Here is a 12,909-nt window from a genome sequence, read left to right as displayed (position 1 = left end):
AATAAAGTACAGTGTTTCATTTTTTAACTTTTTACAATTGAATCGCTTTTTGAAAAGTCCCTCTAACTTGCTAACTGGATTGCTGTTGTTTTTTTTTAGCTTGTTTGCAAATCTGACAGTACTTTAACATTAGCATTTCTTCTTTCAAGCTGCAAGTGTTAATTTTAAACATGAAGTCAAACTGTCAAAAGTCAAGCAATTCTATACATCATTATAAGAAGAGTTGTTTGTTTTCAGATTATAGCCTGCCTACCCAAACATGTGGTAAAAGACCACATACTGGAGAACACATGAGCAAAATGCTCGATATTAAACACTTCAAATTTACAGTGTTACGTTTTCTGATGCAAGCTGAAATATCTTAATTAAAGCACTCAACAGTGGGCAGAAAATGAAATGAAGCATATTGAATATTCACCCACTTTGGAATCTTTCAAAACACAGATCATTTAAACACAAGTTTAAATTCATTAAACACAATTCATTAATAAATGAATATATATATGAATAATAAAAGAAAGCATTTTTAATTTCAATTGTATTCTAAGGTTTTAAGATTTACCTTGTGAAATACATTTTACTTTTTGACCATATGACATATATCAATTTGGCTAACCTGTATTAATAAAAGTTCATCCTAAAGAAACTGAAATATTTTCCTAAATTTTAAAGGTTTTTGTTGATTTATATATATATTAATGACATGTATTATATGCATGTAGCACCCATAATAATACTTCACAACATTTCACATTTCTTTTTCTTTCTGAGCTGTTCCTTGCTGGATTTGCTACCATGATTAGCATTGTTATCCTGTTGAAAGATCCATTTCAGGTTCAACTTCAATTTTCAGACAGATAGCTTCCCAATATTTTCAAGCACTCTTTGACATGATCCAGAATTCATAACTGACTCAGTGGCTGCTAGCTGGCCAGTCCCTCGGGTAGCTAAGCCACCCCAAACAGTTTCATTTTCACCTCCGTGCTTCACAGTTCTTCACCCAAAAAGCAGCTATATATTTCTACTGATCCATTTGTCCTGAGCGTGCTATTTGCCTTCAAGGGCAAACTGTATTTTTTGTTGGACAGCAAAGGCTGTTTCGTGATATACCCCGCATGCAGGCCATATTTATGAAACCGGATTCTGACAGCAATAGTTGCAAGGGTTGTCTGCATGTCCTCTGTTTTCTAGAGGCTTTCTTTGTATCAGACAGTCTGCATTACGGCTGAAGACATCAGTTCCTGACAAATTATCTATCTGTGCCAGATTTTAGCACATATGTAACTGACTTCTCTGTACACACTTCAAAGGCAAAAAGGACACCAAGGAGCTCTTGGAGGGGATTTTAAACTTAAGAAGTTTATAGACATAAGCTAGTATATCATACAGTATAATGTCTAAATCAGCTACAGAAGTGGGAAGGAACCAAAAGATGACAGAGGCACATCTCAAGGCTTTCTTTTATGGTTGCTGAATGAACTATTCGTTGCCATTTTTACGATTAGCCGAAGCTAGGGAATATTATCTAAATGTCTAAATGCTGGAACAAAAACAAAAATGCATTAGCAACAAATCCATATAAAAGAGAGATGCTGACAGTGTGGTTAATTGATTGAAGTTTGAAGCCTTGAATTAGGCATTGTGGACATGACCATATATAGAAAATCGGGTCTAGCAGGAGGCTATTAGCTTATTGTAACACTGCATGGCTAGCTTGATTATCAAAATGTCACAGATATGACTGTAATATTGACACCCTTAATTATGTTCCTTTAGGCCTCAACACAGTCCTCAGTGGAGACTATGGACTCATTCAATGACTCTAAAGGCCTAACAGACCAATAAGAAATTAAATATTCCCCACCATTTGTTCTCGCTTTCAAAGTAAAAGTTGCACCAACAGGTTGGGGGATATAGTTTTCTTGCTGGTGACCTGTGGCTCCAAGGAGGTCACTGACTGGTCTCCAGTTCTGCATGACTGGGCTTTAGCAATTAATTTCAGAGTGACTGTGATTCATCCCCAGTGACCACTCACCAGCGAGCTAGGCTCTCCCTCACTGATTGGTGATTTCCAGATAATCAAGGACCCCTCTATAGGCTCGAGGCCTGTTTAATGCAGCCACTGTTTGAGCTTCTTGCAGGACTTTTTGGGAACTTTACTTTTGTTTCCAGACTTCTTCTTTTCACTGCAAACTTTGCTGTTCAAGTTCATCATCCCAGAATACAAATGTTCTAATATTTGTTTAACCTTTGGTAGAACCTCAAAATCCCATCCTTTCGTGAACCTCGGGACCAAAAATGGTCCCGCCCCAAAAGTGCTCTAAAAATGTTATATATCAATATTTTTTTCTACTTTAAATTAGTCAATCTTTTAAAACTACTTCTGCTTAAAATATCCATGTCAAGTTTTAATTATATTTTCATTGTTTTAACCCTTTAAATCCCAGTTTTATTACATGAGCGCCCTGTTTTTTTAGCCCCAAAAAACAAAAAAACTAAATATTTTCCAAAAAAAACATTTGAAGTAATATTTGTTTGTTATTATAATTAGGCCTTTAGATGGACTAAAGATTGGCACCAACAGTCATTTCGATTGCCTTTTATTTTTTTTCCAGGAGCGCATTTCATAAAATGCACACTATCGACCACGCCCAAAAAGTGCTATAAAAAATTTATATATTAATATTTTATTCCACTTTAAATTAGCCAATCTTTTAGACCTACTTCTCCTTGAAATATTCATGTCAAGTTTTAATTACATTTCGCGGATTTTAACCCTTTATATCCCGGTTTCGTCACATGAGCGCACTGCTTTTTTTGCCCCAAAAACATAAAACATAAAACATAAAATATTTTCCAAAAAAAACATTTGAAGTAATATTTTATTGTTATTATAATTAGGCCTTTAGATGGACAAAAGATTGGCACCAACATTAATTTCGATCCGTTTTTAATTTTTTTTGCAGAAGCCGAAAATGTCCCCAGGCGGCGCTGCTGCTCCTGCTCCCCCGGGGAGGAGTGCCTCTGCCGCGGGTGTGTTTCGCGCAGCGCCGGAGCATATGGTTCGGTTCCCATGTCTGCAGCACACACTTCCGCTACCACGTGAAAACAAATACGTCATTTCCTGTTGATTAAAAAAAATTAATGCACCCTCAAACGATCCTAAGGGCAGAAAATGGTCCGGAACGAGCAGCGGGCCAAGCTGCTGCTGCACGCGGGAAATTAGTCTGCCTTTTCCGGGTATCTGTCTCGAGCAGGCCGCTGGAGAAGGTGTGTATGTTCCAGCAGGCGTCACATGTGGAACAAGGGCGCCACCCGGTGGCCAAATAAAAAATTACAATTCTAAGGCCCTGAGTCCAGAATGAAAGTGAAAGTTAAGCCATCGCCACTATGTTAATGGTAATAATTGTACAGTGAAAAATAGCGTTTATAATGGGTTTCAATGGGGCACAAATCGGCCACGAGGTTCGATAGTGGATGTATGCCTTTTATTCAGCCATTTAAGCTCATTTAAAAAACTCAGACTGAAATTTTAAAATAAAATGGGAAAAAAATACATGTTTGAAAATTTGGCTATACTCCATTAAACACAGTGGAAATGGCGTGGAATTAAAAAACGGAAAGGCCACGAAATGGTCCCAGGTTCTAAATAAATGTTTGTGTGGCAGGATGAATGTTATTTCTCAGTTCAGCCCACTTTCGGCCTGGCACATTAGGGAGGCGCTAGTATAAATAATAGCCATTTGAGCATTCCTGGATCGCTTACCTGTGATCTCCTTCTTGGTCACCTGACTTCCCTTGGTGTTGCAGAGATCATTTGCAGGTTACCCTTCTGAAGCCTCCATCGTGGCTGGTAGGTGTTTACTCATTTACTTGGTCGTAAACAGGTATTGTTTTTAGGTCGTAGCTGTAGAAGCCTGCTATGAGCCACTCCATTCATGATTCATGACGCTGTTTGCTCAGTACGTAATTCAGTTTTGTTACGATCTCTGCCTTTTATTGTTCTTTTATTGTAAATACTTATTATGCTTTGCAGGAAGTGTGGCCCTTAGTTTTACAGAACGCTACGCTAACCGAAGTGCTGCTGCTTTGCTTTTACTGTCTGTTCCTGTTGCGAGGTTACTTTTCCTGCTGCTGCCAGCTTTTTAAAGTGGACGTTGGCGTGGACAGCGGCTATATGCATGCCGGTTATGGGAGTCGGTTGGCGTGCATAGTGATTGACTGGATGATTAACTTATAGTCGGGCAGACGGCAAGTTGGAGCAATACAGCGATTCTGCCTGCTCCATATTTTAAAGTTTTATCTAGATTGTATGTTGTTTTTCTGTTGTTTTGATTTTTGTTATGCCACTGGTGGGAGGCCCTTTTTCTAGCTGCAGATCACCAGTGTGGTCCTGCGGTTGGGTTATATTAGTTTTGTTGTAATATATTAAAATTTTCTTTGTTTCTTTTATCCAGATGCGGAATGCCGACGTGGAGGAGACGAGGGTGCCTTGGTGGTGGGATCCTTTGAGTGTACACACCTGCCTTTTTTAGTTTATTAGTGTGAGTGTGTGATAGTGTGCTGCACTTGTGTCTTGGTGAGTTTTCTTTTTTTTAAGTTTGTGCGTGGCATCCCTGCCCCTCCACTGGTAAGCCTCGGCTCTGAATACCCTTTTTTAAGCATATTTGTACATTGATATTTATGATTGTGCTTTTATATGTTGTTTTAAATAATTATTAATAAATTGTCCAACTGTTTTATCATTGAACCTTGTCTCTGTACTGAGTATAGCGAACCTAAGTGCCTTCTTGATGATTAGTGTTACATCCAGTATTCTCTGGGTGAAATCCCCAGGGTGGCGTTGTCTTTTAAACTGTGAAGAATATTTACTTTATTCCCACCTCGTGCTGCCTCATTTGCTATACAAATACAGCTAGAAGCACACCTGGATTGTCACACTGACAAACCTGCCACTGACTTCCTATTGTGGACTTTGTGGGCATGTAACAGTGTCCTCACACCTCACACATTTGGTGTCTCTCTCTGTCATGCACAAATGTACTTTGAGCAGTACTTGAAAAGTGCTCTTGCACAACATAGTGAGGTTCATGATTTTATGGATTTTGTGGCTTATTGTCCTCTCACATGGCTTATAGATTTGTTAATTAGTTAGTACAGCGATATTCACTGAGTTGGCTCTTGTTGAGGACATATTAAATCCCTGCCATGAGTGTTGTGATTTAGAGGTTTTCACACAAGTAGCCTCTGCTGGGGTTAATCTATTTTCTTTAACCAGGCAAGTCACTGAGGACAAATTGTTATTTATAACAACGTTTAGCTCTCTCACCAAGAAAAGAGTAAATAAGTGTTTTTCCTAGAATTTCCAGTGCATTTAAAGGAACAGCTACAAGGCTTTTGCTCTGCAAGTATTAATGCTCGATGTCACAAACATTAGGCTTGACATGAGCCTAAGTTGGCTCTAAAGTTTTGGACCCTAAATTCACAACCCAACAACAAGACAGACTGTTGTCAGCAAGTTTATTTACACAATATTCTGAGGTGTAATTGGAAAACTTTAATCATGCTTCTTGCTGTTTTCTAGAGACTGCACTGGGTTCCTCAGATAACTTGGAGCACCGGAGGAAGGACAGGCAGGTGCGACTGGCAGGTAACTTCCCTTAGTTCCCTTTTCATTAAATACAGACCATCTTGTCAATCCTGGGATAAGTTTTTCTCTTAGATGAGTTGCTCAACATGTAATTCAAGGGTATGAAGACAAAGAAAGAAGATTTTAGTGCAGGAATAGCAATCGAGCAATCTCTGAGAGCTAGTGTAGCCTGATTACCATGATGATTGATGCAAATCTGATGGTCACTGATCACCAGATGGTCCACAAGCATGATGAGCAAGAAGCGTGAACAGGGAAGGCTCCAGCACTGGGTGAAGCTCGGAGCAAGAGCCACCCATAGTCAGCTGCAGGGGGGAAAGCTGAAAGCCCACAGAAGAAATCCAGGCAAACCCTAAACCATGACAAGGTTCCCAAACCCAATAAAGACTCCAAGGTAAAAATGCCCCTCCATGGGTGAAAATGTAGCTCTGACCAGAATAACACCTGATGAAAACCAAAAGTGAAATGTGGCAGCTTCTTTCTTATCTCTATCTCTGTCAACAAAAATCCCATCAGGTGTCTTGGGATGCACAGAAGAACTAATTATTTTTTAAATAAACCAGCTCCTCATTTGTGTATTTAGTTCTGCAGACAAGCCATTGAACAAATGTTGATCATCTCAAGACAACAGAGAAGTTCTTATGTAGTGCTTTTCTACTCAAAGGTGCAAAGTGCTTTACACAGCTTACTTGAAAACATCACAGAGCAACTTGTAGTTCAGTATCTTGCACTTTAGCATGCAGACTGGAACAGCAAGAGATTGAACCCCTAACCACCTGCTTAGTAGATTTCTTGCTCGATCTGCTGAACCACAGCAACCCCGAGTTGTTCTCTAAACTGGAGGCTGTGGTGTTCACAGAAGTCTCTTCCCTGGCGATGGAAGTGTAACCTCACGTTGGTGACAAATCTTTTTTGCTTTGCGAGTTTTCAAATCACAGCTGCTCATTTAATAGTTTCTTCAAGCAACAAGTAATTAAGCCTAAAAGATTATTTGCCTTTTAAGCAGCTCATTATCATTTGCTCTTAGTTAACCTCTCATTAGAGTGATTTTAAAATTTTTCCTTTAATTGAAGGATTTACTTGCTCAGAGGGAACTTTGCACACCTTGACCTTACTTGCTGCAAACAAAGCTGCCTTTCTCCATTCTTGAAAAGTTACAGTCTTTTCAGCCAGCAGCAAATGCTGGTGAAGCAACCATAACTAAATTACTTTCTCAATTATTTATAATGCCTTTCTGGAAGATGGCTGCGAGTAAAACATGCCTCTGCTGGAGTTTTATCATTTTGTTGATATGCGTGCCCGCAGGCTCTGCCGGCAGCCAGTTGTGCCAGAGTGAACCGAGCCGCAGGCCCAGAGGCCGGAGGCCCGAGGGCCCCATTTGCCCCGGAAGAGGCCTGACCGAGCAACAGGCACCAGGCCCTGCCAAGTAGTCACCGGGAGTGAGCTGGTACATACCTGAGCGCCCAGCCCCGGACACCAAGAACCACCAACCCACCGACCACTGAGGGCATCAGTTACCGGCAGGCAGTGTGGTGAGGGGAGATAGGCCTTTCAGGGCCTGGGAGTTCCCAGAGAGGTGGAGTGTAAGACCCGACCTGACATATAAACACAGACAAACAGGCACACACAGACACAAACATGCATTCCCACCCTCATGCACACATATACAAATATACTCAGCACTCACCCAATGTAGGGATAGACATACATGGACAATGTACAAATAATCACACTCCCCAAACAAACTCTATACCCCAGGTCCAGGTACCCTCGTCCCTGGAGGGGGAAACGGCACCTAGACCCAGGAGATGTTACACTTTCCCCCGGGGTGGAAGCAAGCAGACCGCCCCAGGCTCCGCAGCAGCAGGGAGGCCCCGCATCCCAGATCCCAATCAGACGGCCAACACCTCCTCCCAGCCCCCCCGCCCCGATGGCAAGCAGAGAACAGGGGGTGTGTGAAGACCCCAAACCACCCTCCTCTCGCTGATGTGTAGTGTTGCTGCGTGTTGTTCTAAGGTGCATTTAAAACACGGGAGAGCATGGTGCTGCTGCCAGAGAGCAGCAGGTGTTAGCACGGCCCCTCCCGAGAACCCTCAATGTCTACATGGATTTAAAATTGAGGGGTGGGCACCGGCGCCAGAGGTGGGGTTGAATACACAGACCGTCCACTGGACGCCGTTAACGTGCCCACCCCCAAGGGGGGAGGGGGGGGAATGCCTCCCCTGCACCCTGGTGACACACCTGCACCCCAAGGCCCTACTTTTGTGGGTGGGTGTGTTGGAGCGGGAAGAGGGAGGCAGCCGGGGATGAAGTGCAGCCTTACATGTTTTGTAAGGCTGCACTTCCTCCTCTGAGGTTGACTTACAGGAAAATGAGAACAGATTTCTTTTTAAAATCTTCCGAGGGAGCATGTGTAGCCAGTGTAATGTCTTCAGGGAAATAAAAGGATTCCACCAGACTGAAGTGTTGAGGCAGAGAGAAAGCACAGAGAAGAGGTGATTAAATCATAAATTAAGCTCTTGTTAGCATTGGTAAACCTCGGCTGATGTGTTTGTGCATCTACATGTGACGAATGTTTGCAGAAATCATCTGAAGACTAAAACGCTGCCATGTTTGAGTACTGCAGGGGACACAAAAAAACTGTATAAGAGGTATATATGTGATTGCTGATGTCTTACTTTCACTGCATCTGCAGGAGAGTGCAATTATAGAGAAACATTTGGTTTAGGGTGCTCTGTGTTAATTATCCAACAAAAATAAACACATAAGAGACGATAACTGTATTCCGTTTCCTGGATTAACTAAGCTGAAACCATTAAATAACTAACCAGCCTGTACCAGGGATCTGTGTCAGCCGATCCCTGCGACCGTGCACTAAGTTTTAGATAAAATAAACTAAGCCGAAACCATTAAATAACTAACCAGCAATCTGTGTCAGCGATGACAAAGATAGCTGGCACAGGCTGGTTAGTTATTTAATGGTTTCAGCTCAGTTTATCTAAAACTTCAGTGCATGGTTGCAGGGATCAGCTGACACAGATCGCTGGCACAGGCTGGTTAGTTATTTAATGGTTTAGGTTTGGTTTATTTAATCTAAAACTTCAGTGCACGGTTGCAGGGATCAGCTGACACAGATCCCTGGCACAGGCTGGTTAGTTATTTAATGGTTTCAGCTTAGTTTATTTGATCTAAAACTTCAGTCCACGGTTGCAGGGATCAGCTGACACAGATCGCTGGCACAGGCTGGTTAGTTATTTAATGGTTTCAGCTTAGTTTATTTGATCTAAAACTTCAGTGCACGGTTGCAGGGATCAGCTGACACAGATCCCTGGCACAGGCTGGTTAGTTATTTAATGGTTTCAGCTTAGTTTATTTGATCTAAAACTTCAGTCCACGGTTGCAGGGATCAGCTGACACAGATCGCTGGCACAGGCTGGTTAGTTATTTAATGGTTTCAGCTTAGTTTATTTGATCTAAAACTTCAGTGCACGGTTGCAGGGATCAGCTGACACAGATCCCTGGCACAGGCTGGTTAGTTATTTAATGGTTTCAGCTTAGTTTATTTGATCTAAAACTTCAGTGCACGGTTGCAGGGATCAGCTGACACAGATCCCTGGCACAGGCTGGTTAGTTATTTAATGGTTTCAGCTTAGTTTATTTGATCTAAGACTTCAGTGCACGGTTGCAGGGATCAGCTGACACAGATCGCTGGCACAGGTTGGTTAGTTATTTCGTGGTTTCAGCTTAGATTATTTTGATCTAAGACTTCAGTGCACGTTCGCAAAGATCAGCTGACACAGATCGCTGGCACAGGCTGGTTAGTTATTTAATTGTTTCAGCTTAGTTTATCTAAAACTTCAGTGCACAGTTGCAGGGATCAGCTGACACAGATCCCTGGCACAGGCTGGTTAGTTATTTAATGGTTTCAACTTAGTTTATTTTCTCTAAAACTTCAGTGCACGGTCGCAGGGATCCGCTGACACAGATCGCTGGCACAGGCTGGTTAGTTATTTAATGGTTTCAGCTTAGTTTATCTAAAACTTCAGTGCACGGTTGCAGGGATCAGCTGACACAGATCGCTCGCACAGGCTGGTTAGTTATTTAATGGTTTCAGGTTAGTTTATTTGATCTAAAACTTCAGTCCACGTTCGCAGGGATCAGCTGACACAGATCGCTGGCACAGGCTGGTTAGTTATTTAATGGTTTCAGCCAAGTTTATCTAAAACTTCAGTGCACGGTTGCAGGGATCAGTTGGCACAGATCGCTGGCACAGGCTGGTTAGTTATTTAATGGTTTCAGCTTACTTTATTTTCTGTAAAACTTCAGTGCACAGTTGCAGGGATCAGCTGACACAGATTGCTGGCACAGGCTGGTTGGTTATTTAATGGTTTCAGCTTAGTTTATTTGATCTAAAACTTCAGTGCACGGTCGCAGGGATCCGCTGACACAGATCGCTGGCACAGGCTGGTTAGTTATTTAATGGTTTCAGCTTAGTTTATTTGATCTAAAACTTCAGTGCACGGTTGCAGGGATCAGCTGACACAGATCGCTGTCACAGGCTGGTTAGTTATTTAAATGGTTTCAGGTTAGTTTATTTGATCTAAAACTTCAGTGCATGGTCGCAAAGATCAGCTGACACAGATCGCTGTCACAGGCTGGTTAGTTATTTAATGGTTTCAGCTTACTTTATTTTCTGTAAAACTTCAGTCCACGTTCGCAGGGATCAGCTAACACAGATCCCTGACACACGCTGGTTAGTTATTTAATGGTTTCAACTTAGTTTATTTTATCTAAAACTTCAGTGCACGGTCGCAGTGATCAGCTGACACAGATCGCTGGTTAGTTATTTAATGGTTTCAGCTTTGTTTATTTGATCTAAAACTTCAGTCCACGTTCGCAGGGATCAGCTGACACAGATCGCTGGCACAGGCTGGTTAGTTATTTAATGGTTTCAGGTTAGTTTATTTGATCTAAGACTTCAGGGCATGATCACAAAGATCAGCTGACACAGATCGCTGGCACAGGCTGGTTAGTTATTTAATGGTTTCAGCTTAGTTTATCTAAAACTTCAGTGCACGATTGCAGGGATCAGCTGACACAGATCGCTGACACAGGCTGGTTAGTTATTTAATGGTTTCAGCTTAGTTTATTTGATCTAAAACTTCAGTGCACGGTTGCAGGGATCAGCTGACACAGATCCCTGGCACAGGCTGGTTAGTTATTTAATGGTTTCAGCTTAGTTTATTTGATCTAAAACTTCAGTGCACGATTGCAGGGATCAGCTGAAACAGATCGCTGGTACAGGCTGGTTAGTTATTTAATGGTTTCAGCTTAGTTTATCTAAAACTTCAGTGCACGGTTGCAGGGATCAGCTGAAACAGATCGCTGGTACAGGCTGGTTAGTTATTTAATGGTTTCAGGTTAGTTTATTTGATCTAAGACTTCAGTGCACGTTCGCAAAGATCAGCTGAAACAGATCGCTGGCACAGATCCCTTGCACAGGCTGGTTAGTTATTTAATGGTTTCAACTTAGTTTATTTTATCTTAAACTTCAGTGCACGCTCGCAGGGATCCGCTGACACAGATCGCTGGTTAGTTATTTAATGGTTTCAGCTTAGTTTATTTGATCTAAGACTTCAGTGCACGGTTGCAGGGATCAGCTGACACAGATCGCTGGCACAGGCTGGTTAGTTATTTAATGGTTTCAACTTAGTTTATTTTATCTAAAACTTCAGTGCACGGTCGCAGTGATCAGCTGACAGAGATCGCTGGTTAGTTATTTAATGGTTTCAGCTTTGTTTATTTGATCTAAAACTTCAGTCCACGTTCGCAGGGATCAGCTGACACAGATCCCTGGCACAGGCTGGTTAGTTATTTAATGGTTTCAGCTTAGTTTATTTGATCTAAAACTTCAGTCCACGGTTGCAGGGATCAGCTGACACAGATCGCTGGCACAGGCTGGTTAGTTATTTAATGGTTTCAGCTTAGTTTATTTGATCTAAAACTTCAGTGCACGGTTGCAGGGATCAGCTGACACAGATCCCTGGCACAGGCTGGTTAGTTATTTAATGGTTTCAGCTTAGTTTATTTGATCTAAAACTTCAGTCCACGGTTGCAGGGATCAGCTGACACAGATCGCTGGCACAGGCTGGTTAGTTATTTAATGGTTTCAGCTTAGTTTATTTGATCTAAAACTTCAGTGCACGGTTGCAGGGATCAGCTGACACAGATCCCTGGCACAGGCTGGTTAGTTATTTAATGGTTTCAGCTTAGTTTATTTGATCTAAGACTTCAGTGCACGGTTGCAGGGATCAGCTGACACAGATCGCTGGCACAGGTTGGTTAGTTATTTCGTGGTTTCAGCTTAGATTATTTTGATCTAAGACTTCAGTGCACGTTCGCAAAGATCAGCTGACACAGATCGCTGGCACAGGCTGGTTAGTTATTTAATTGTTTCAGCTTAGTTTATCTAAAACTTCAGTGCACAGTTGCAGGGATCAGCTGACACAGATCGCTGGCACAGGCTGGTTAGTTATTTAATGGTTTCAGCTTAGTTTATCTAAAACTTCAGTGCACGGTTGCAGGGATCAGCTGACACAGATCGCTCGCACAGGCTGGTTAGTTATTTAATGGTTTCAGGTTAGTTTATTTGATCTAAAACTTCAGTCCACGTTCGCAGGGATCAGCTGACACAGATCGCTGGCACAGGCTGGTTAGTTATTTAATGGTTTCAGCCAAGTTTATCTAAAACTTCAGTGCACGGTTGCAGGGATCAGTTGGCACAGATCGCTGGCACAGGCTGGTTGGTTATTTAATGGTTTCAGCTTAGTTTATTTGATCTAAAACTTCAGTGCACGGTTGCAGGGATCAGCTGACACAGATCGCTGGCACAGGCTGGTTAGTTATTTAATGGTTTCAACTTAGTTTATTTGATCTAAAACTTCAGTCCACGGTTGCAGGGATCAGCTGACACAGATCGCTGGCAAAGGTTGGTTAGTTATTTCGTGGTTTCAGCTTAGATTATTTTGATCTAAGACTTCAGTGCACGTTCGCAAAGATCAGCTGACACAGATCGCTGGCACAGGCTGGTTAGTTATTTAATTGTTTCAGCTTAGTTTATCTAAAACTTCAGTGCACAGTTGCAGGGATCAGCTGACACAGATCCCTGGCACAGGCTGGTTAGTTATTTAATGGTTTCAGCTTAGTTTATTTGATCTAAGACTTCAGTGCACGGTTGCAGGGATCAGCTGACACAGATC

At 42.0% G+C, this 12,909-nt stretch overlaps 1 protein-coding gene and 1 long non-coding RNA gene across 3 annotated transcripts in view; one reads left to right on the top strand and one right to left on the bottom strand.

The window, feature by feature from the left end:
* Positions 1-12,909, bottom strand: part of LOC146715358 (uncharacterized) — a 201,674-nt gene that overhangs the window by 18,251 nt on the left and 170,514 nt on the right. The window lies entirely within an intron of this gene.
* Positions 3,775-7,759, top strand: LOC146715360 (uncharacterized). Of its 2 annotated transcripts, XR_014918970.1 has the most exons (5): positions 3,775-3,853; positions 4,458-4,630; positions 5,585-5,650; positions 6,956-7,233; positions 7,409-7,759. It is a non-coding gene; the product is annotated as an uncharacterized LOC146715360 (long non-coding RNA). The 2 variants fall into 2 exon arrangements; XR_014918969.1 differs by having other exon boundaries at positions 6,956-7,759.

The sequence above is a fragment of the Copadichromis virginalis genome, linkage group LG3, assembly GCF_057382275.1.
Source record: "Copadichromis virginalis isolate Kocher_CV1m ecotype Utaka linkage group LG3, C_Virginalis_male_GT1.1, whole genome shotgun sequence".
Lineage (NCBI taxonomy): Eukaryota > Metazoa > Chordata > Actinopteri > Cichliformes > Cichlidae > Copadichromis > Copadichromis virginalis.
The sequence above is the reverse complement of the archived record's forward strand: the minus strand, read 5'-3'. Positions and strand labels throughout refer to the sequence as shown.